The 21,076-nt window shown below is 46.0% G+C and overlaps 1 pseudogene; it reads left to right on the top strand.

Moving 5' to 3' along the window:
- The first annotated feature begins 13 nt into the window (after positions 1 to 13).
- LOC127696747 (thyroid hormone receptor-associated protein 3-like) lies at positions 14 to 19,749 on the top strand (annotated as a pseudogene).
- Positions 19,750 to 21,076: the final 1,327 nt, after the last annotated feature.

Genomic DNA, 21,076 nt, shown 5'->3' with positions numbered 1-21,076 from the left:
GGCGGGGTCCAAAATGTATGATTACGCCCCTTGCGGAGCAGGGCGAATCAGATCGAGCCAACTCACGGGCTCCGCCCCCGTCCGCTGCGAGCGGCGCTGGGCGTGGCTGCGTGCGCCGCGGGTCCCGCTAGGGAGGGGCGTCGTGGTCCGGGTTGGACGTGGTTGTCTGTGTTCTTTCGCCACTCTGAGTCCCTGGAATCTGGGATAAGGAAAGTTCGCGCTTGCCAAGCGAACCACCCGTGATCACAGAGCCTGGGGAGGGGTGAGGGAAGGGTGGGGCGAGCCCACCGAAAGGTCTTCCGGTTTTCTGGCCTTCCCCTTATCCTGGAGCCCGAGCTCGGTTCTCAGCCCCCGGACTCTGATGGAGGCCCCCGGCTGCTCTCCCATGCCCTTCAAGCCCCTAGGTCCGCCGCGCCCTTCAGACAGCTGCCCAGAGTTTAGTCACGTCCCATCCCGATGGCGCCGGGTCTGGGAAGGAGATGCCTCAGGTCGAAACGATGCTAAATTCCATCATGACTGAACCAGTGTCTCCCAGTTGGTCCTTGGCCAGAGAACCCGGGAGCCCACGCCTGGAAGACGTATTTTCCAGGAAAACTTTCCTGCCAAATTCAAGAAGGGAGGTTTTCTGCATGATGCATAGCAAGGCGTATGCAACACAGAACGCGTGGGTGTGTATTTGCGTGTGTGTATGTGGTACTAGAGATTGAACTCTAAGCACTCTTAACACTGAACTGTCCCCAGTCCTTACAAATGCATAGAAAAGTAAAATTGCCGCCTAGAGAAAGGGCTAAGGGGTTCACTCCCCAGGACCCACATCAGGGAACTCAAAACGGCCCCAAACTCCAACTCCAGGAAACCATGCTCTGCCCGCCAGCACAAACATACACAGACATCTGTACGCATACTTTTTTAAAAACGTAAAATTATTTAGCCTGCCCACTTTTGAGACGTGTTCTCTGTATAGAGGTGGCAGATCTGGAACTCTGTATAGTTCAGACTGGCTTTGAACTCGCAGTGATCCCCTTACTTGACCCACCTCAACCCCCCAGGAATGATGATTACTGGCACGCCCACTTTTAAATGTGAAGGTTTGTTCTGTTTCTTTTACGACTAAAGATCATCTTAAGCCTGAAATCAAAACAGAGGAAAGGCCAGGCACAAATGCCTGTCCCCCATTAGTGATCATATGCTCTGAGAAATGTGTTCGGCACATTTGTTCGGCCACGTCATCGTGTACTTATTCAAAGTACACTTGCAATAACATCAGGACTCGGTATAATATGGGACCACCCTATATGAAGTCAGCCCTTGGTGAAATGATGTTATGTAGTACTTGACGGTACCTCATGGGGACAGTAATTAGGAAACTTTGGAAGCACATTCAAATGCCGTACGTAGGTCGGAGGAGGTGGCTCAGTCTGCAAAAGTCTGCAAAGTAGTTGTTATGTAAGCATGGAGGGCCAAGTTCACATCCCTCCCTCGGGTGCAAGTGAAAAGCCAAGGGCGGAGGCTGGAAAGATAGCCCAGTAATTAAGATCTGAAACTGCTCTTGTCCAGGACCTGCCTCAAGGACAGTCACCACCACCCAGCCCTGGAGACCCACAGACACCAGAGACCCACAGGCATACTTTAAAATGAACTTTTTTTGTTGTTGTTTTGTTTTTGTTTTTTGTTTTTGGATTTTTGTTTTTTCGAGACAGGGTTTCTCTGTATAGCCCTGGCTGTCCTGGAACTCACTCTGTAGACCAGGCTGGCCTGGAACTCAGAAATCCATCTGCCTCTGCCTCCCAGAGTGCTGGGATTACAGGCGCCATCACCTCCCGGCTTTTTTTAAATTTTATTTATTTATTTATTTGTTTTTTTAAATAACTGCTTCCAGGTTTGTAAAATCAGTATTGGAGAGGCAGAGGTAGGAAGAAAGAACCCCTGGGGCTCGCTGACCAGAGAGTCTTGCCAGATTGATAAGCTCCGGGTTCCATGAGGGACTCTTGTCCCCCCAAAATAAAGAGAGCTGCAGAGATGGCTCAGCCATTAAGAGCACTGGCTGCTCTTTCAGAGGTCCTGGGTTCGAATCCCAGCAGCCACATGGTTACTCACAACCATCTGTAATGGGATCTGATGCCCTTTTCTGTCATGCAGGCATTCGTGTAAATACAACACTTATATATGTAACTAAGTCTTTTAAAAAATGCCTTGCTGGACGGTGGTCTACAGAGTGAGTCCAAGACAGCCAGGCCTACACAGAGAAACCCTGTCTCGAATAAAAACAAACAAAAAAATCCTTAAAGATAAACGAATAAAGTGAAAGCTTCCTTGGGAGCTGGAGGGGGATAACAGAGGAGAATGAAGAGTGAACATGATCAAAATAAATTATATGCAAGTATGAAACTGTTTTTAATTAATTAATTTATTATATGTGAGTGTCTCTTCTGGTGTGTCTGGAAAAAAAAACAGCTACAATGTATTCACATATAACAAATAAATCAATCCTTAAAAAAAAAGCAAAGGAAGACATCACCCTTTAGCCTCTGGGTGCACATATACATATGTGTACATGCTCAAACATGCTCAAAAATTTAAATTCATGATTTACTTTCTTTTTTCTCTCTCTTTCTTTCTTTCTTTCTTTCTTTCTTTCTTTCTTTCTTTCTTTCTTTCTTTCTTTTTCTTTTCTTTTTTTTTTTAAGACAGGGTTTCTCCGTGTAGCTCTGGCTGTCCTGGAACTCTCTGTAGACCAGGCTAACCTCCAACTGAGATTTGCCTGCATCTGCCTCCCAAGTACCGGGATTTATATTTTACTCTCTTGATAGGTTCCTGATGGTAACTCTAAGAAAACTGGTGAGTGTCACATTGTTAGTTTTTTGTTTTTTTTTTTGTTTTGTTTTTTGTCGACTTGACACAAATTAACACCATCTGTAAAGTGGAAGCCTCAATTGAAAATACCTCTATCAGACTGGCCTATAGACAAGTCTGTGGGGCTTTGGGGCTTACCTGAAATTTACTATGTACAGCAGTCTGGTCACGAACACACAGAGATCAACCTGCCTCTGCCTCTGCCTCTGCCTCCTGCATATTTGCATTTTCTGATTAATGATGGATACGGATGGCCTGGTCCACTGTGGGCAGAGTTATCCTTAGTAAAGCGGTCCTGAGAAGTATTTAAAAGGTAGTTGAATGTGAACCAGAGGAGCAAGCCAGAATGGAGCATCCTTCAGGGCTACTGTAGCCATTCCTGCTTCCAGTTTCTGCTTCAGCCCCTGCCTGGGCTGATAGACTGTGGTGGGACATGGGAGTCAGTAACCCTTTCCTCCTCAAGTTTGCTTAGGTCGTGGTCCTTATTCACAACAATAGAAGGCTAACTAGGGCAATGCTAAGTGCTGTTAGCTGATGACTGTGAGAAATGTGACAGATTATGTAGGGTGTGTACAGCCAATGGAGTTCATTCACCCAGACAGGATGTAAGTGTATACATTGTGTCAGACACTGTCCCAGAGATGGAAGACCAAAAAACTGACAGGATAGTATGGTAGGATAGAAAGACAAGGAAAATTAAGAGTCACCTCATCTCTTAGTTCTGAGGTTTCTATGGCTGTGATAAAATATGATGAGCAAAAGCAACTTGGGGTGGAAAGCGTTTGTTTGGTTACAAATCCATTACAGAAGTCAAGGTAGGAACTCAAACTGGGAACCCAGAGGCAGGAGCTGATGCAGAGGCTGGCTTGCTCCCCATGGCTTTCCCAGCCTGCTTTCCTTTTTTATTTTATTTCTTTTCCTTAAATGTAACTTTGAAAGATCTATTTATTTATTTTATGTGTATGAGTACACTGTAGCTATCTTCAACACACCAGAAAAGGGCATTGGATCCCATTACAGATGGTTGTGAGCCACCATGTGGTTGCTGGGAATTGAACTCAGGACCTCTGGAAGAGCAGCCAGTGCTCTTAATCACTGAGCCATCTCTCCAGTCCCAGCCGGCTTTCTTATAGAACCTTGGACCACCAGCCCAGGGATGACACCCAAAATGGGCTGGGCCATCACTCATCAATCTTTGATTAAGAAAATGACCTGGTGACTTGTAATCCCAGCACTCTGGGAGGCAGAGGCAGGCAGATTTCTGAGTTCGAGGCCAGCCTGGTCTACAGAGTGAGTTCCAGGACAGCCAGGGCTATGCAGAGAAACCCTGTCTCAAAAACAAAAAACAAAAAACAAAAAACCACCACCCGACCATGGAGGCATTTTCTCAAAGTTCCTTCCCCCTCTAGCTTGTATCAACTTCACATAAAACTAGCGAACACATCTCAGTCTCATTTGTTTTCTTCCATTTAGAGTAAAAACAAAAACTTCAGTTGGACTTGGAATGGTGTGACAAGCCTAATATCCCAATAGTCCGCAGCAGGGGCAGGGGAATCTCCACAGACTGAAGTCCAGCCTGTGCTACATAGCAAGTCTTAAACCAGCCTGTGCTACAGAAGACCCTCTCTCAAAATCCTAAAATCAAAACAAAAAACAAAAGACAAACAACAACAACAAAAACCCAACCAAAAACAAAAACCCGTCAACACAACTAAAAGTGTCAAACTTGCCTACTGAGATAATACTTGTGGAACCAGGGCTATAAAAGAAGCCAAAGCCTTGGCGTTGGTTACTCTCTCCGGTGAGCCTGCCTTGGAAAGAGTTCTGATCTCTTGAACAAATGCCACTCTGTGTTGAATTGTACAGCAAATATGGTATGGAAAATAAATGAGAAACTTTAAACTTATTTTATATTTCTTTTACACATTTCACATATATAGCCACTGAAACAACTAGAAGAATCAAGAAAACCCCTCTTTTTTTTAAAAAAAAAAAAAAGACATATTTACTTATTTTAGGTATATGAGTACACTGTAGCCATCTTCAGACACACCAGAAGAGGGCATCGGATCCCATTACAGATGGCTGTGAGCCACAATGTGGTTACTGGGAATTGAACTCAGGACGTCTGGAAGAGCAACCAGTGCTCTTAACTGCTGAATCATCTCTCCAGATTTTTTTTTTTTTTTTTTTTTTTTTTTTTTACTTTGCTTTCCTCTCTCCAGTTCCTACCAAATTCCCCCTGGCTCACTCTCAATGTCATGGCTTCTTTTTATTATTTTGTTATTGTTATACACACACACACACACACACACACACAAACACACATACCCCTAAATATAGAACTAAACCTACTGAGTCTATTTAGTGTTACAGGTACATAGGATTTTAGAGCTGGCTACTTGGTATTGGATAAACAATGAGAAGGCTCCTATTCCTGGGAGAGATTACTCTCTCCAAATTCAGCATTCCTTAGCTGACTTTAGATCCGTTGCCTAAGGAGGAGCCCCGTGAGATTTCCAGCTTCCATGTTAGCATGCCTGCTGGTGTTGTACTTCTTCAGGTTTTGTTTAGGCGCTGGCTGTGTTGTTGAGAGAATGAGGTACTTTTGACTTAATCTTTTACAGGAACCTCATGATAGGAAAATTCGTTTATCTGACTATTGATTCGGAACGTCACAAGAAGCAACAATCAAATGTTATCAATCTGTGCCACGTTTTGTGTTCAGTGTACTTTGTAGGTGATCATTGTTTTCAAGGCCTGGAGAATAACAATGACCACGTTTATGCACAAGTACATTATTCTGAGTTAGGAACTTGAGTAAGTCACAAAGGAGAAATGGGGAACATAGTAAAGGCAAAACTATGCTTTCAAAGCTTGTGGGACTCAACTACACCAAGAGTCCGAAGTATAGTAAGATTGATTACAGCTGTTTTCCAGACAGGGTCTCACTATGTAGCCCTGGCTGTCTTGGAACTCACTCTGTAGACCAGGCTGGCCTTGAACTTACAGAAATCCACCTGCTTCTGTCTCCCAAGTGCTGGGATTAAAGGCCTGTGCCACCTTGCCTGGCTTTATTGAAGTTTATCTTAAAGGTCAATTAATTTATAACAGTATGTAAGCAGAAAGAGTCCATAGTGCCCAGTGATCTGAAAGCACATTCTTATCTCGGTTACATGTTAAGAGAAAGTTTGTGAAGTTAGAAACAAGCATTTTATTTGTTTATTTATTTCAGAACATTATTTTTAGAAATACTCCTTTTCTAAGAGAATCTCAAACAAGAATTCAAAACAAGTGGCCTGTACTTGATTAGAGACACATTGTAGCAGCCCCCCAGACCTAAATATGCCTTGAGACCTTAAGACAACTGACTCCATGATGAAGTACCATTCAGGATATAAAACACAGCACATAAATAGCACCACTTGCTGAAAGTAAAACAAAGACCTAATCCATCAAAGTCTGTAGTTACAGGAAAGCCTTAATGTACTAACATTGCTTGTGGCTCCTATAGTTCTGCTTCTAGCTAACTGGTGTTAACTGAAGTATGTCAACCCAGAATATAGGTTTTGTGCTTAAAAGCTCACCGCTACATTGGTGGCCAGCAAATAGACTTTCTATTGGCTTAAGCTCATATCCAAGAAGTCTTCTCTGGTGAGACTCCCACAACCCAAGCCATCCTACAAGTCCCTGAGGACCTTTTAGAAGACCATGAAGAAAAAATGTTTTCATAATGCCCTATTTGATTTTGTACCTGTTCTCTCACTAATGTAATCCAGACTTTCCCGGAGGCTTCACTGTGGTAGCAGACCCGACGGTGGAGGCAGATATGAGACTCCAGCTCCTTTTAAGTCCTTTACATCTGTCTTATATGCAAATCTTCCTTTAAGATATTGGGGGCTCACAAAGAAATAAAATGGGCCTACCGTGGAGTGCATGCCTTTCATCTCGGCCCCCGGGAGGCAAAAGCAGGCAGGGCTCTGGGACTTCAAGGCTAGTGTGGTCTGCACAGCAACTTCCAGGCCAGACAGCACAACACGGTAAGAACCTGTCTTGATGAGGTGTTGAAGAGATGGCGCAGCAGTGAAGTTCATTTACCGCTCTTTCAGAGCAGGCAGGTTATAAATCAAGGCACTTGATCTCACCTGTAGGCCTCAGGAGCTATCTGGGGTGGGGGAAGCTAGTGGTCAGCTACATTAATAGATCAATGTTCCAAACACTTCCAAGCTGTTACTCATAGGATGTTAGGTCTAACACATAGATGGGCAAGGAATGGCTATTTAGGAGACTAAAGACAGCCCAAGATAAACTGTAATTAGACTCTTGATCTGCAATATTCTAACCTCCCCAGACCACTGAAGTACTAATCAATCAGCTTTTGCAAACATAGCTTCTTTCTAGGAATTCTTCACGTTGCCTTCATCTGGTCTGTGTTGATCTTCCCCATGCAATTTCAGTTGGTAATAGGCGCTTCTTGTAGGAAGTTAAAAATGATTGGCTTGTATGTGGGTTTTTGGGTTTTGTTGTTGTTGTTGTTTGTTTGTTTGTTTTTCCCCTGCTCTCTAAGTAGCCCTGGCTGTCCTGGAACTTGTTCTATAGACCAGGCTAGCCTTGAACTCAGAGATTTGCCTGCCTCTGTCAGCCAACTGCTGGGATTAAAGGTGTGTATGACCACTTCCTGGCAAAATACATACATATATACATACATACATTTTTATGTATTCAACAAGGATTTTGTTTTTGTTTTTGTTTTTTGTTTTTTCGAGACAGGGTTTCTCTGTGTAACCCTGGCTGTCCTGGAACTCACTCTGTAGACCAGGCCTGAACTCAGAAATCAGCCTGCCTCTGCCTCCCAAGTGCTGGGATTAAAGGAGTGTGCCACCACCGCCCAGCCAACAAGGATTTTTCTAACAAGTGTTTATTGACTGACAGGACTGCCTGTTACTGGGATTCTCATTGTGAGTAAAGAATAACTTGTTGGTTGCCTGTATAAATATTATTAATTTTGTTCTTTCAGAAATAGCAAACAATCATACAAATATATGCAAAATTATAAATTCTTTATTGGGGGGTGTTTCATTGAGACAGGGTCTTGCTATGTAATCCTGACTGGCCTGGAACTCATATGTAGACTAAGATGACCTTGAACTCAGAACTCTGCCTTCTTCTGCTTCCTGAGTGCTGGGGTTAAAGGTGTGTATGCCACTTTACAAAGCTAATACAGTCTTTATGAAGATATGTAATAGGTCTTCTATCACTCAAGTCAGGGAAGCAAGAGGATCAGGAGTTCAAGGCCATTGATGCTCAGTTATTCTCCGCTGGTGAAATGAGCCAACTGACGTCAGATTAGAGTATATAAAGGCAGGTTTATTGGGAAACTGCTCTGGGGTAGGTTCGCTGGTGTTGGGGTTCTGTCTAAGCTCCACCCCACACCTACCTGGCAATGGCCAGGTATGCCCCGCCCCAGAGATCTGGCCCACTATAAGAGGGGCTACTTGCTCCTCCTCTCTCTCTTTGCTCACAGCTCTCCCACATACTCTCACCTCTCTGCCCCTGGGGCTCTTCCCCCCTTCCACGTGGTCATGGCCAGCCTCCACTCTCTCTCTTTCTCTTTCAATCTCTCTCTCTCTCTCTCTCTCTCTCTCTCTCTCTCTCTCTCCCCCCCCCTCTCTCTCTACCACTAACTCCCATCCCCTATTCTGAATAAACTCTATTCTATACTATGTCTGTGTGTGTGTGGTCCCTCAGGGGCAGAGGTGCCCAGGCAAGGGCCCGCCTGGACACCTTCCCCCACGCCGCCTAGCCACACTCACCTAACCCCTATACTCCCCCCTTTAAGCCCCTTCCTCATCCTGCTGACTCCTTCAGCTGGTCCCAAGGAAGGAGGCCAGGAGAGTTACCATGGAGACACAAAGGGGGAGAGAGAAAGAGCATGTGTACATGGGGATGGAAGTGGAGGGGGTATGGGGGGAGGGAGAGAGAGGAGGAGAGAGGGGGGGTCTGATTATGCAGGAGAGAGCCTCTGGAGGAGGGGAAGATCAGCCCCCTGGCTGGAAAGTTTAAGGCCAAGGGAGGGGAGGGGTATGGGAGCCACGCCCTGTAACTGGCAGGGACTGAGGGAAGGGGAGAACCTGGAGGTCAGGTGCACTTTGGTATGTTGAGGATGTGCCTCAGCCCCTTGTCCAAGGTCTGAAACCCACCATTCCTCAGTTACATAGCTAGCCTAAGCTACGAACTACCCTGACTCAAAAACTAGATACAAGGGAACTATTTAGCAGAGCAGGTCATGAGTACCTCAAGCTGAGATAGCTTAGCTCCTAAAGAAAACATAGGTGTTAACGAGAAGAAACGGAGCAGTTAGAAAGGGATGAAAAGGATTGCTGGAGCAGCTCAGGCTGGAGGGGGCCTGCCTAAGATGGCAGGCAGCTGTGAGATTCAGAGCGTAAGAGTCTCTAGAGATACTTCAAAGTAAAAGTCTATAATGACCTGGGTGATGTCCTCCACCACCCACTTCATGCCACGGCAGGATGAAAGTTTTATTTGGGTGTGCAGGTAGAGTACATTCCAACCCGTTCAAGGTCAGAAGACATCTAGCACTCTGCTCTGATTTCTCTTCACTTTAATTCCTTAGAGAATGCCTCGCTGAAGCTGGAGCTGGGCTGCTGGGCCGGAAGCGATTCTCCTCTCTACCTTCCATAGCACCGGGCTTACGCACCGGGCTTACAAGCCCATGGCCAGGCCAGGCTCTTTACATGGGTGCTGGGATCTGAACTCGGGTCCTCACGCTTGCTCAGCAAGTGTTCTTACCCACCGAGCTATCTCTCCATCCTGCCTGCAACTTATTTCTTGCAGTAAAAGTTATATTTCCTTTGGACAAATGTGTTTTACAGACTCCATTTCCAGCTTCTTGAGTTCTACACGTACCCCTTCTGAAAGTGATCTGCCTCAGACTAGTCCCTTACGAACAGAAGGCTTGCCTTTAAAACAAAGGAAACCTTCCTGGGACCTGTTCTCCAGGCAAAAAGGCCCGGGTGCCAGCGAAGGAGTTTGGGACTTTGAGGACATCCCCGTGAGTCGCCAAGAGTCCGCAACCCTTCCTTTCTCACTTTTGAGAACCTATTTTTATTAAGGTTTGAATCTAGAGTTAAAAATATCATGTTTAGGGGTTGGAGGTGCACCTCAGTGAAAGACTATGTGCTTAGCATCATAAAGTTCTGGGTCCCATCAGCAACAACCCTGTCTGTCCCTTCCCCCTCCAGCACTGAGCTAGGCTTTTTAGTCTCTTCAGTCAACCTGCGACATTCCTGCCCCCCTCCACACACACACACACACTTTCCGTTTGTGTTATCCCTGGCCTTTGTTCTTCAGAGAACAGTGCAGCTGCTTTCACCTGGAAGTCATGACAGCCTCAGGCCAGCCTCACCTGGAAGCATCCTGGACCTGTTAGACACGGTGAAGGGCTCTGATCTTAGAAGGCGACCTGCTGAGATTGGAGCCAACGAGTTCTCGGATCTCTCCTTGAAGTCTGGGGGCAGGGATTTCTTCCGAAGGCTATCTATTGACTAAATATTATTAAAGCTTCGGTCATGATCGGTTAATGTCGTCCTGACTCAGTTCTCTTTCGTCGCCTCCCTGTATATCCCCAGAATTCTCTTTCAGGTCTCCGGTTCACCTGTAGCCGCAGGCAGCAACACCTGTCCACAAAGGAGGGAGGAAGGCTGAAAATGCAAGAGATGAAGAGGGAAATATAGAACACATTCAAGAAGTTATGAATGCCAGGGCTGGAGAGATGGCTCAGCGGGTAAGAGCACTGACTGCTCTTCCAAAGGTCATGAGTTCGAATCCCAGCATCCACATGGTGGCTCACAACCATCCATAAAGAGATCTGACACCCTCTTCTGGCTGTCTGAAGACAGCTACAGTGTACTTACATATAATAAATAAATAAGTATTTGAAAAAAAAAGAAGTTATGAATGCCAAGCAGACGATGCTGCATAAATTAGTGATCTTGATTTTTAAAAAGATTTACATATAACAGATGTATAATATATTTATATATATTATATATAAATATTTATATATTTATATGTAATAAATGTAAGTACACTGTAGCTGTCTTCAGACACCCCGGAAGAGGGCATCAGATCTCATTACAGATGGTTGTGAGCCACCATGTGGTTGCTGGGATTTGAACTCAGGACCTTCAGAAGAACAGTCAGTGCTCTTAACTGCTGAGCCATCTCTCCAGCCCCAATCTTGATTTTTTTTTTTTAAAGCAACATAGGGTCTCAAGTAGGCCAGATGTCTTAGTTAGGGTTTCTATTCCTGCATAAACATCATGACCAAGAAGCAAGTTGGGGAGGAAAGGGTTTATTCAGTTTACACTTCTACACTGCTGTTCATCACCAAAGGAAGTCAGGACTGGAACTCAAGCAGGTCAGGAAGCAGGAGCTGATGCAGCGGCCATGGAGGGATGTTTCTTATTGCCTTGCTCAGCTAGCTCCCTTATAGAACCCAGGACTATCAGCCCAGAGATGGCACCACCCACAAGGGGCCCTCCCTCTGCCCCATGATCACTAATTGAGAAAATGCCTTACAGCTGGATCTCATGGAGGCATTTCCTCAAGGGAGGCTCCTTTCTCTGTGCTAACTCCAGTTTGTGTCAAGTTGACACACAAAACCAGCCAGTATACCAGGCTAACCTAAAATTGTTTAATCTTCATCCTTATATTCATCTGGGAGCTTCTTTTTTGTATAATTTATTTTTATTTTGTGTTCACTGGTGGTTTTGCTGTATATATGCCTGTGTGAAGGTGTCAGAAGCCACCATGTGGGTGCGGGAATTGAACCGGATCCTATGGAAGAGCACTCAGTGCACCTAACTGCTGAGCCATCTCCCCAGCCCGACCTAAATGTTCCTGTGAGGATGGTTCTTCTGCCTCTCCCTTTCAAGTGCTGGGATGACAGGTGTGTGCCCTAATGTCCATTGTGCTGGGAGTTTTAGGGAGAGACAGAATTGTACAGCAGTAAAAATAAGTGACTGGGACACGCCCACTTCACCTTTATAACCTTGGATAGGGGTGGGAAAGAAGGGCCTCCATTTTCAAGAATGGAGAGCTGCGGCCCTTAGGTGAGAAGTTATTTCTCTGCAGGTAAACCGAGCCAATTCAAGCTCCTGGGGGAAGGGCACCCCAGCTGGGGGCAGAGTATTCCAAGTGGGGGTGCTGGGAAACCCTGGAAGCCTGATCTACTTTGGTAAGTAGATCCAGTCCTTACCCAGGGGTGGAAACCAAACATTAGGAGGTTTCCGGTTTCAGTGAATGGCTGCTGGGCCATGCAGGTCTCTTGCTGATGGTGTCCTTAGTTTAGGTTGGAACATAGGAGTTTGAGAATGCACCAGCTTAGGAGATAAGCAAGACCTAGTAGAAAAGAAAGGCAGAATGATAGTGGGATCGTGACAAAGAGGTGCGGGACAGGACAGGAGCAATCCTGATCCCTGATCGTCTCTAACAGTCAGTTTTCCTGGCGAGGTCATCGGTGTGGGTGAAGGGAAGCTGAGCCCAAACACCTGTATGCTCAGGCCTGGAGAGGCGGAGCCCTGTGGATCGGAAGTTCAGAGTCCTTGGCTACACAGTGAGTTCAAGTCCAGGAACCTTCTAAATTCTCTACCTCCACTCCTGGCAAAACTCCACAAGGTTTCTACTGACATTCTTACTAAGTCCATCAATAAATCTCTTCACCCCAAATGTCCAATTGAAATTCCTTTAAATGTATTTGCTGTGTGCTTGGGGACAGAAGAGCACATGTAGAGGTCAGACAACTTGAGGGAGTTGGTTCTTTTCTTTCATCATGTTGCGTCCTGAGGATGGGACCTGGGTCAGCAAGCCCAGTGGCGACTGGTCACGGACTCATGTGCCCTGGCTCACGGTGAAGTTCTTTGCGCCATGGTTGAGTGCCTCTACACAATTTGACATGGTTCATCTGCCTCTTGGAGGCTTGGATTCTTCTGAGGTTATGAGACAGTCACCACCCTGGCTTCCTCTCCTCAACTTCCTTGTTCCTTTCCTCTACCAGAGCTCACCCCTTCAGACTGTGTCCCCAGCCTGGGTCTAGAGACTTCCTTCCTGTCCACCCTTGCCTAAGTGACTTTTACTCAGTTCAAAAGAAACACCACCCAAGGCCTTAGGTTCTTAAAGCATCTCTCTCTTTTTTTTAATTTTTTTTTTCTAGACAGGGTTTCTCTGTATAGCCCTGGCTGTCCTGTAGACCAGGCTGTCCTCGAACTCAGAAATCTGCCTGCCTCTGCCTCCCAATTGCTGGGATTACAGGCTTGCGCCACCACCGCCCGGCCATCTCTCTCTTTATAACGGAAATTAGCTCTTGTGTCTCTAACCAACTCCCTGTTTCAAACTGCCACTTGGATGTCCTACAATCACCGAAACAACCACTGGATTGGTGGTGGTGACTTCCGGATGGACCCTGTAAGCATTTCTATTCTATTCCTTTTTTTAAAGATTTATTTATTTGTTTTATGTAAGTACATTGTCACTGTCTTCAGATACTCCAGAAGAGGGCATCAGATCCCATCACAGATGGTTGTGAGCCACCATATGGTTGCTGGGAATTGAACTCAGGACCTCTGGAGAAGCAGTCAGTGCTCTTAACTGCGGAGCCATGTCTCCAGCCCAGCCATCCTATTCTTTAAGTGACACATTTCTCAAAGTTTAGATGATAGGATATGATATGAAGCTCTAAAAAGATGTGAGTGGGAAATATGTGTACAGGCTGGAGATGGTCAGCTATTAAGAGCTGCTCTTGCAGAGGACCCTAATATGACTCCTTGCACAAGGGAATTCATAAAACAGTTTATTAACTACAGTTGTAGGTGATCTTCTGGACAAGGCAGTTGTCTTTGAACATGTTGTATATATAAAACTCTATGCATACATACATACACACACATACATATGACATATACACACATAATAAATAAATATACTGAGATTCTTTTTTTAAGATTTATTTATTATATGTAAATACACTCTAGCTGTCTTCAGACACTCTAGAAGAGGGCGTCAGATCTCGTTACAGATAGTTATGAGCCACCATGTGGTTGCTGGATTTGAACTCAGGACCTTTGGAAGAGCAGTCAGTGTTCTTAACTGCTGAGCCATCTCTCCAGCCCCAGAGATTCTTATTTTGAAATGGTCTCACTATATATCTCTGCCTGGCCTAGAATTTGGTACACAGACTGGTCTCAGATTCAGAGATCCATCTGCCTGTCTCCTAACTGCTGGGATTGCAGGCATTTTCAATATGTTTTTTGTTTTCTTATGTATACAGGTGTTCTGTCTATGTATCAGATGAATGATTAATATTTTACTTATTGAGAATTTGATACATGTATACAATGTTTTGAGCATATCCACTGTCTCTTCCCACTTCCCCCAGATACCCCGAGGAAGTCCCCCTCCTAACTTCATGTCTTCTTTTTAAAGTATGATTTCCATTTTTATTTCCCCTGGAACATGGCTTCTCTTCTGTCCCTAAGCTCTTTACAAAGGCTTGGACTGCAGTTCTGAGGCAGCGCCAGCTGGTCCAAACTGCAGCGGGGGTGATCTGCCTGGCCTCCATGAGACCAGCTCTTGTAACCAAGCTATGGAAGGCACAGCTCCTGTTGTTCCACAGCTTCCCACAGAACTTGGGAAGCATATAACCATCTACCACACGCGTCCCTGAAGGCAGTGGCCTCCAGTAATCAACTTAACAACCTTGTCCTTGGGCGCATGAAGGTCAGCTGCCGAAGGCTGAGGCAACCACTGGCTTCTTGTCATCCTGGGGGACCTGAAAGTTTTTTCAAAATAACTCTCTCAGTGTAAGTCGTGCTGTCTGCACGCACACGTGTATGTGGGCACACACTGAAGCACGGGCCACCTACCAGTGGCCATAACCCCACAGAAAAATGTCGGAAACCGTGAGTGTGTGTGTGTCTACGGGACTCGGTTCTCTCCTCCCACAGTGTGGGTCCCGGGGGGTCCAACTCAGGTCATCAGGCTTGGTGCTAAGAGCCTTTACCACTGAGCCATTCTGCTGCCTCAAACAACCTTCCCCCCCCACCCTGCTTGGTCAATACGTTTATTGTCTTTAAGGGGAAAAATGTTTTAGCTCTCTAAAGGCCGTTCCAAAGCCATCCCTGAGTTCTGGGACAGCTCACCTTCTTTTGAGCAATCTCATTTTTCTTCCAGTCAAGGGATATTTGAGGACAGACACTTCCACCTCTTTTTCTTCTTCTGTCTTGGGTTTCTTCTCACTGACTGGATTCTCTCAGGTAGCACATGAGTTTTCTTAGGCTTCTTCTTCACATCCGGAGTTACACTGCCCTTTATATACTGAAAGAATGGTTTCTTATACCATCTCCCTCTTCCTGCGTCAGGTAACACGTGTAGTCTGCAACGTTCCGACCCTTGCGGTGCTCCCTTGGGGGATCTGTGGGGGAGGGGTGTTGGGTTGTTGCTGACAGGCTGGCCTGAAGAGTAGATAAGGAGTCTAGAGGGGAGGGAGTACATCCGGCGCTATGATCAGGAGACTCTACAGGCTCTGACTGACTAGCAATCAGGTGCTTCCATGCTTCCATGGCTCTGACTACCCAGCAGCCAGGTGCTTCTTTATATACACAAGTTTTTTTGTTTTTGTTTTTTTCCGAGACAGGGTTTCTCTGTATAGCCCTGGCTGTCCTGGAACTCACTCTGTAGACCAGGCTGGCCTCGAACTCAGAAATTCGCCTGCTTCTGCCTCCGGAGTGCTGGGATTACAGGCGTGCGCCACCACCGCCCAGCTATACACAAGTTTCACAGAACAAAGACAGACTAATGATTATCCAAGTGGTACAGATTATGTTTTTTATTTTCATAACATGTCTAGGGTTACATGTTCAGATACAATTAGAAAATAAACAGAACAGATTTTATTCTTATTATTAGCTCTATAACTACAATGTAAAGAATCTAAAGATTGTCTCCTCCAAAGCACTCCACACAAACAGAAGTATCTGAACCTGACTTTTTATGAACAGCAAATAAGAATACCTAACTTCTTTTACTATATTGTTTTATCATCTAGGTTATAAAGTAGGAAACGTTTAGGTTTATTTTAATCAATTCGTTTTATTTGATTTCTATTCCTCCAGGGGTGTATCCTGTATGACCCCCCCTATCTTTTTTTTTTTTTTTTTTTTTTGGTTTTTTGAGACAGGGTTTCTCTGTGTAGCCCTGGCTGTCCTGGAACTCACTCTGTAGACCAGGCTGGCCTCGAACACAGAAATCCGCCTGCGTCTGCCTCCCAAGTGCTGGGATTACAGGCGTGAGCCACCACGCCCGGCTGACCACCCTACCTTTAAATTACATTTTCAGAGAGCGCTAAGGCTCTGAATAATAAAAAGCAGCCTTGACTCTGTTACCTATTTTCCTGGCCAATGAGAATTTGTGAGTTGCCTCTGTCTTATCCCGTACCAATTGTGTTAGCTCAGGGGCAGATATCTTAAGAAGATTCCTGGAGTAATGGTCTCCTCTAACTCGGTGTTAATCTGGGCTTAATGGTCTGCAGGCCATAAGAAAGGCTTCCAAACAGTGGCCAGATAAAGTTAAATTTAGGATTTTCCTAAAAAGCACTCAGACATGTTTCTCAGGAAAAGACATAAAATGAATCATAATGCAGAAAGTCCCCCAAAATGCAACATACAAAGATGAAACCCAAAAGTTATAGACAAAAGGACAGTGATTGTAGCAATCAGCTCAGCTCTGCGGGAATGTGGCACGCAGCTGAGCTGACTTTCCAACTCTTGCTGTTTCCAGTGGATACGGCTGTGCCACTAACGCACTGGACTTGCTTTCAGAGTCATAACCAGGGGATTGTTTGGTACAGTAAGGGACAAATTCCACCCACAGCTCCCTCCAGGGACCCCAAAATTTTATTGCCACTTGTCCTTTGGGCAAGATCTGCCATCCAAATTGCACACACATTCACATATGCACGCACGCGCATGTATACACACACACACACACACACAATCTTTTTTTTTAAAAAAAAGCCTCGGAGACTGCAGATGTAGTCACTTCAGCGAGTCAGGAGTTATAAACTGACTGTAAACTGGAGAAGTCAGTGGTGCTGCTGGTGTTTTTCATAGGCAGTTCAAGTTGAATCATTAATTCTACTAAAGCGTAAACTCTTCCAAGATGCCAAAAACAAACAAATCCAAGTCTGGGTCTCGCCTTTCTCACTCTCCATCTGCATCCAGATCTCAGTCTCATTCGTTTTCAAAACCTCTTGAAGCCGATCTCTCGGTCAAGGAAGAGCAGGCTGAGTTCTAGGTCTCGTTCTAGATCATATTCTCCAGCTCATAGCAGAGAAAGGAATCACCCCAGAATGTATCAGAATCGAGATTTCCGAGCCCACAACAGAGCCCTATTACTTCAGTGGGCGAAACCGAGGGGCCAGGATAACGGAAGTGGCTATGGAAAGTACCGTTCCAATTGGCAGAACTCCCAGCAAGCATACAGCCCTCATCAGACCGTTCTCCATCCGGGTCACCCCTCTCCCCCAGAGAAGGTGCCCTTCCCTACCGTCCAGGACACATTCTAGGAGCTCTGATAAGTCATCCTCTGACTGGTCAAGTTGCTCCTCATCCTCGCGGTCGTCCTCCAACCACAGCAGAGTTGAGTCGTCAAAGCGAACATCTACAAAGGAGAAATATTCGTCTTCCAAGGATAGCTGGCCACCTCAGGCAGCCGGTGATAACCTGGGGATGAGGCTAAGGAGCAGACATTCTCTGGAGGTACCTCTCAAGATGTAAAAGGGTTTGAGAACTCAAAGCCGATGCCACCACCGATGGCACTGGCTCTGCATAATGGGCCTTGGTTTCTGATCTGAGTCCCGAGGAGAGAAGCCCAGCTCTCAAAAGCCCCCTCCAGTCTGTGGTGCTTGGGTGAAGGTCACCACGCCCTAGTCCTGTGCTGAAACCTAGTCCTCCACTTTCTAATGCATCCCAGATGGGCTCACCTATGTCAGGTGGTGCTGGTTATCAGTCTGGAGCACACCAAGGTCAGTTCGACCATGGTTCTGGGTCTTTGAGTCCATCCAAAAAGAGCCCTGTGGGTAAGAGTCCTCCAGCCACCGGCTCTGCAAATGGTTCATCTCAGAAAGAGGAGAGCGCTGCTTTGGGAGGAGCAGCTTACTCAAAAAGGTATCTGGAAGAGCAGAAGACAGAGAATGGGAAGGATACGCAGCAGAAACAAACAAATGCTGATAAGAAGCTGAAGGGGAAAGCCGGCTTCTCTGATGCTGATGTCAAAATGAAATCTCATCTATTGCTCCCAAGATGAACACCGAGAAGCCCTTCCGAGACAGCCAGTCGGGAGGAGATGGATGAGCAAGAGAAGGACAAAGGGAAGGGAAGGGAAGGAAGGAACCCGAGTTGGATGATGAGCCCAAATTTATGTCTAAAGTTATAGCTGGTGCAAGCCAAAACCAGGAAGAGAAGTCAGGCAAGTGCGAGCCTGCGTGCAGGGAAGGGCGCGGAGGAGCTGGAGGGGCCTTTCAGAGAGCTCCCGGAAGGAGGAGCGTGGAGGGTGGAGAGAGATCTGGAAAAGAGTGTGGAGGGTCCAGAGGGAGCAAAGGTGGGCCCAGGGGCTTTGTGCCGGGTGACTGCATACGAGGTGGTCCAGGAGAAAAGTTCATCACCTCTCCCAAGGAAGACCATTGAGAGCTGTGACAAGCTGAAGACAAAGGAGCCTTTTCCTCAGGGAAGTCTTCCTTTTCCATCACTCGGGAGGCCCAGGTCAATGTCCGGATGGACTCCTTCGATGAGGACTTTGCACGACTCTGTGGCTTATTGGCTGGGGAACTAGAGCTTTGTCGGGATCTAGTCCATAGCAACCAAAAGGAGCACACACAGCTCAGTCTCAGCTTAGCCCCTCGGAATTGTTTGCCCAGCACACAGTGACCATTGCTCATCGTGTAAAAGAGCATCACTTTGGATCCTCTGGAATGACATAGCATGAATGGTTTACTAAATGCCTAAAGAGAGGAAATGAACAAGAAGCGGCTAAAAATAAGAAAAGCCCAGATACACGGGAGGACAGACATTTCCCCAGCACATTCAGAAAGCATGGTTTGACTCATGAGGAATTGAAAAGTCCAGACGATCTGATGAATCTTCACATTGATGTTGAAGGTCGTAAACAACATAAGGGAGATTTTTTTTTTTTTTAATTTTTTCGAACTCAGAAATCCACCTGCCTCTGCCTCTGGAGTGCTGGGATTACAGGCGTGCGCCACCACCGCCCGGCAAAGAGAGAGAGAGAGACCTTAAGTGAGGTAAATCAAGAAGGGTCGGTGGATTCCAGAGACTCTAGTCACGCAAGATAAAGATCAACTGAAAAGACAGGAAAACCCACAAAGGATCAAAGAAGCAGAAGAAGCACGGATCTAGGTCCTCCTCTTCTTCCCAGTCGTCTCACTCCTACAAAGCAGAGGAGAGGGAGGAGAGCACCACAGGTTTTGACAAATCCAGATTGGGAACCAAAGACTTCGTGGGTCGAAATGAAAGAGGCAGAGCTCAGGGGAACCTTTCAATTTCAAGCACGAGGGAGAGGTTGGGGCAGAGGAAACTATTCTGGTAGAGATAACAACCACAGCAACAATGAATTTCAAAAGAGAAGCTGGGAAGGAGAAAGGGACCCAGAGTACACGCCCAAGAGCAAGAATATTACCTGAAACCGGGAAGGCGAGGGCGGGGCCGGTTCGCGTTTCGGAAGTCCAGTACCAGCCCCAAGCGGGCCCAGGACAAGTTCCTCCGGGGAGCGGGAAGGCGCTGGTACAAGCTGGTGGAGCTAAACTAGGAACCTCGTGAAGATCCTGAAAACCCCACCCCACAACCCACTAGCCACACAGAATCCCATGACAGCAGGGTGTGTCCCAGGTGCCGTCTCAGCCTCACGTCCAGAGGACAGGACACTGGCACCGAACCCATGATTCCAGCAGACCTCACACACTGGGCTCCTGCTGTGCTGTTGTTGTGTGGGGTGGGGTCGGGGTGGGAGAAGGATGCTGATGTGGGCTTTGTTTCGGTTTTGTCGTCCCACCCCGACTCCGCCCCAATTAGAAACTAAAATTTCTTCATTTCATTTGGAACTAAATGGAAAGTTGGTTTTCAGTCTCTTCCTGTCGTGAGTTTTATTAAAAAAACCTTATATTTTTCTTTCTTTTCAAGGGATATGTAGTAATATTAGCATAAAGATCTAATTTGGGCAACTTTGATTAAGAGAAAACAAAGCAGGCAAATAAAAATTGTTCCTCTCAGTTTGAGACCAAATTGCTTGGATCTTTGTACAGATGGGTTGTGTATGTTAAGGCGGAGTTTAAGGCCGTTCTGACCGCCTCGTGTTCCCGTGTTGCATGGAGCTGTTCCTAGCACACACACACACACACACACACACACCGCCCCCCAATGGCCCTGCTCTTGTCCGATTTCTCCTGGGCTGGGCTTCCCATTCTCCACCAGCAACTCCAGTATCCCAAAACTTTGTAGTCCTCCTGGTCTTCAGCAAAAGGAGCGGAAGCTGGAGGGCAGTTTCTGGACGGTTTTCTAAGAAACTTCCGAATTCTATTATCTTTACAAATACAAGGTGAGAAAAATAATTTTTTCAATATTTGTATTAATCTTTTTATAAAATGAAAAGAAACACCTATGATTGACTAAGAATGGTGGTTATGGCTGGGTGGTCTGTGGGGTTGTGTGTTTGGGGGTTTTTCCTTTTCTCTTTTTTTGAACCTTATGTTTTGGATTGAAACATTTTCAGATGTTGGGGGCATCCTCATTAGAGGGTCTGTGCTTGCCTTCCCGGGCGGCGGTCCCAGCAGGTGACCCACGACATCCGTGCATCTGCTGGATGCGGGCTGCACCGCCCCTCCCCCAGCCTTTGCTCTTGGGTTGTTGTGCATACTTCCCTTTTCTTTCCTAATTTCAATAGTTACCTTGGTTTTCCTTGAATGATTCATGTTTAGAGAAGAAGGAAAAAACACCCTTAAAATTTTGTTTCCACGCTCCTGCAAATAAGAAACAATAATGAAGTGGCAGATGTTAAAAAAATAAAAATGCCTCAATTTTCAGAAACAAAAATTATATAACATCAGATTTAAAGAAGGTATGGGATGTGGAACAGTTGG

The sequence above is a fragment of the Apodemus sylvaticus genome, chromosome 11 (assembly GCF_947179515.1).
Source record: "Apodemus sylvaticus chromosome 11, mApoSyl1.1, whole genome shotgun sequence".
Classification (NCBI taxonomy): Eukaryota; Metazoa; Chordata; class Mammalia; order Rodentia; family Muridae; genus Apodemus; species Apodemus sylvaticus.
Note: the sequence above shows the minus strand (reverse complement) of the source record. Positions and strands in the feature narration are given on the sequence as shown.